Source organism: Limulus polyphemus, unplaced genomic scaffold (assembly GCF_000517525.1).
Source record: "Limulus polyphemus unplaced genomic scaffold, Limulus_polyphemus-2.1.2 Scaffold308, whole genome shotgun sequence".
In the NCBI taxonomy this organism is placed as follows: domain Eukaryota; kingdom Metazoa; phylum Arthropoda; class Merostomata; order Xiphosura; family Limulidae; genus Limulus; species Limulus polyphemus.
Genome location: NW_013665918.1, coordinates 210,061 through 214,219, shown reverse-complemented (window position 1 = coordinate 214,219; position 4,159 = coordinate 210,061). Strand labels below are relative to the sequence as shown.

General features: G+C 35.7%; 1 long non-coding RNA gene across 1 annotated transcript in view; it reads right to left on the bottom strand.

Moving 5' to 3' along the window:
• Positions 1-2,645: 2,645 nt before the first annotated feature.
• The window catches only part of LOC106457256, a 3,253-nt gene continuing 1,739 nt past the window's right edge, over positions 2,646-4,159 (bottom strand). The window contains exon 2 of the long non-coding RNA XR_001290693.2: positions 2,646-3,233. This is a non-coding gene — a long non-coding RNA (uncharacterized LOC106457256). The remainder of the gene's footprint in view (positions 3,234-4,159) is intronic.

Genomic DNA, 4,159 nt, shown 5'->3' with positions numbered 1-4,159 from the left:
GTTTAATGGTTTCACTTATTGTACACTAGCAGAGCCTGGCGTTGCTTGGCTCGGATGAAAATGGCTTTAAATATTCTAAGTTGTTTTGATTAAACCAACCATATTTATCGTGATTTTTTTGGTAAAAAATCAAACTGATTTCTTTACCTAACTAAATATTTTAATTAAACTTAAAAAAAAGTAACAATGTGTGAAAAAAATGAAAATTTCTAAAGCTATTTTATTCAAAGCAAAACCGGTACATTGCTCCTGCTTCTGGCATGCGCTTTGTATGACATTTCAAGTTTCCAAAACAAATTCCCTGCCTTTTGGTGTCCTGATTTCTGCTGTGTGGTCAAGTGTCGTTTGCAGCGTATTCTGACTTTATTATTGTTCCATTTAATGAAGAATTGATTTATTCTCTTCACGTTGCAAAACAACGTAAATGAAAATTTGCCGATACCAAACGTTTTTAAGTCATCGTATAGCAAAAGATCTGGCTGAAGCAAGCCTATTTAGTTGAGGGGGTATGCGCACATGTTCGAGAGAAAGCACCAACCTTTTTCAGTTAAGGGGAGTTAGAGAGTAGGAATGTATGTGTCGAAAAATGAGAAAGGAGGGGAAAGAGCAGAGAGAAAGGAAAGAGGGAGTGAGCAAAAAAGCAAATGAAGGCTCCACGATGTTTATAAATCGTATTAACATATAATTGATCATGAATAGAATGATTATGAGAAGTCCTCACACGGAGAAGAAACGTAAATAATAGGCTTCTTGATCACACATTGCCAAAAAATGTCAGGCTTTTTCAATTTGAGACCAATTGGTCGTCATTGCTATATTGGTCATTTTGGCCTCAATTTACGGCCTCAGTAAGTCTGTGAGGCCGCGACCACATAGTCCTTGTTACTTCCCGCACAAAGTTTTATCTGTAGCCCGAGTTTGGAGTTTGTACCTTTAAAGATTTTGCCGTCCATAAGGAACTGGCCCACAGAGAGAGAGAGAGACATTCGCGGTTTTATATATATAGATTGGAATTAATATTTTCCACCTAAATGGTACCTTATGCGCACGTGTATTAAACGGCCAGATCAGAGTTTTAAAATATTTATGTAGCCGTTCCCAATTTTGAGTTAATGACTAGAGGAAAGGCCATTACCCAGCAGCTTGTTCAGTTATTTAAACAGAATAACGGGATTGACTGTCACTTTTATAATGCTCGCACAGCTAAAAGTGTGGAACTTGTTCAGTAATATCATGCACGTCTGCAACGCAGCACCCTTTGATCTGCAGTCCGAAACACCAACCATTTGGTCAAGCCCGACCCATTTATGAACTAAGGTGAGGAATCAATATGGGATAAAATCTCTCCCTGGTTATGTGAAACATACTTTTACGTTATCAATGAAAACAATGATTAGAAAAACTAAGTTAGTTGAGCACGAATACTAATCGAGATTACCTTTTATAGATACTTTAGTGCATAATTAGCATCACTGTTTTCATATACCCAAACTTTCTGGGTTATATATTCATGCTGACGCTTTTCTTCCTTCAATTTAGGAGAGTTTGAAGGATTAAAAACAGTTATACAACGCTGCATGCTGAAATAGATAGAATTAAGAAATTCTCGAAGCTGAATTAAATGCTGAATAAGATTACTATACCACCAAAGTTTTACAGTCGATGTTCTTAAGAAGTCAGTTGTTTCTTATACACAGTACTATGTTTGAGTTGTAAAGTTTTAACTTATAATTACAACATCGTGGCTGTTTGGACACTCTTGAGTTTAATGGACATGCCCACAAACTATACATCTCGATAGAGGCCTACCTGGCTGTTACAACATGTCCACAAACTACACACCTCTATAGAGACCTGCATTACTGTTGCGACATGTCCACAAGCTACACACCTCGATAGGGACCTGCATTACTGTTGCGATACGCCTACACATCTCGATAAAGAGGTACATGGCTGTTGCGACATGTCCATATCTCTAGCAGTTTAATCAATGTGCTACGAAAAGTGATAATCTGTTAACATTCATAATGTCATACGTCATAATTTAATTAATTCTAATCATTAATTAATACCTTGGTTCTACACGACTTTAATGAAATTAATAGTTAATTTTTCAGATTACAAATATATGCCTTCTCTAATTCTTGGATATCTGTGCTTTACAGCACACCATTAGCAAGAAAAGTTTTATTAGACGATTTAACTTCGCATTTATACTATACTTATATTACAGGTTATTTATACTATACTTATACTACAGGTTATTTCTTATTCCAGAGAATATTGAATTTATTAAGTCACCGATTGTTTTTATCTACATATTTTTGAGGAAACTGCTTATTAAATTAATATATTTAAATTTGTTTGTTTTTGAGTTTCGCGAAAAGGGCTATCTGCGCTAGCCGTCCCTAATTTTGCAATGTAAGACTAGAGGGAAGGTCATCACCACCCACCGCCACTACTCTTTTACCAATGGATTGACTGTTACATTAGCATGTTTGGTGGGACGGGGATTCGAACCCGCGACCCAAAGATTGCGGGTCGAGTTCCATAACCACCTGGCCATATGTTTAAGAGTTATTTTAATAAATTTAAATGAACTGCTCAACTACCGCATTTTTTATTTACCAATCAATAAATTTCAATGAATCGTTCAAACACTACATTTTTATTCACCAGTCTTTCTTAGACAATACATTTTCTGTTACGATTACGAAATTAGATGTATTACACTATGATTTGTTAATTAGGAGATGAATTTATTTTTAGACTTTACGTTCCAGATTAAAAGCTTCAATCTGTTTGAAATGTCATCTACTAATGAATTTTAGGATTTTATCGCCGCCATCCTTGAGTTTGAAAGTTGCGATTCCCGTCTCGTTTTGGTTCCCTGTCAGAATCCTGTCGTTCTGCTGTTTTCTTGACCAGTCTGTCAAGGAAAGATAGGTAGTTGACGGTGTCTTCGATTGGTCCTTGTCTCATTGTCCACTCATTTGGTATTTCATGCTCAAAGGTTCCAGATGGTTGGCCTGCTACCTCGAAACCATGGTCGTAGTTTAGAAAAGACGTTCTATCTTCCGGTCTTTTAACCAAAGCGAGATGTTGGAAACCTCTAGGATAAGCATCCGTTCCATGAAAACAATTGAAGATGGTCGCCATGGCGACTAGTACAGTGAACTTGATCCAATGGGACATCGATATAGATCTTGAATGAGTCTCACCACCTTTAGAATCTTGAGAAGAAAAATTAACTGAAGTTATATTGTCTTGTTCGAAGTAAGTTTTGTCATAGACTATTACATTAAATATGTTCCGAAAACAATAACCGCATTATATAAGTACAATATAAAATATTATACAAAATCTCTTAATAGAACAAATATTTGTTTGTAAGCGTAAAGCTGTCTTGGGCTATCTAGGCTGTGCTCACCGTGGACATAGAATCCCGATTTGTACTGTTAAAAGCCATCGAACTTAGCAGCCCGAGTGGCAGTAAAAATTGTATTGAATTCACTTTTGAATATGTTTCTGTTGGCATTGTAATATTATACGAACCCATAATCATTGGAATGAAGTGTTTTTTTTTTAAATGGTTGAAAAATATTTATTATTGTAGTTTTGTATGTTTCGGTGTTCGCTTACATATATCTTTCAGAAAGCACAATAAGGTTTGTCCCTACATACTAATATTGTATATTTTTGCATTTTATAATGTTAATAACAAATGTATTGAAAGGTGGCATAGGTGTTGCTGTTAGATTTCTCCAATTAATTCTAGCATCTTATAATTGAAAGTAAAGAACAATATGGCATAAATATTTGTCAACTACATTTGCTATATACAGTGTTGAAAAGGCTTTTGGCACACTACCATGTCTCATTAGATCGGGATACAACAGGCACAGTAGTGGTTGAGGAACTAATATATTATTAAATTGAATGAAGAACGACTGTTATATTTTGAACTAGATTCAATTGGTGAAATATAGTTTTATCAATTTTATATGAGTTGCCCCCCAGTGGCACAGCGGTATGTCTGCGGACTTATACTGCTAGAAACCGGGTTTCGATACCCGTGGTGGGCAGAGCACAAATAGCCCTTTGTGTAGCTTTGTGCATGATAATAAACAACAATTTATATGAGTCATTTATAAATCAG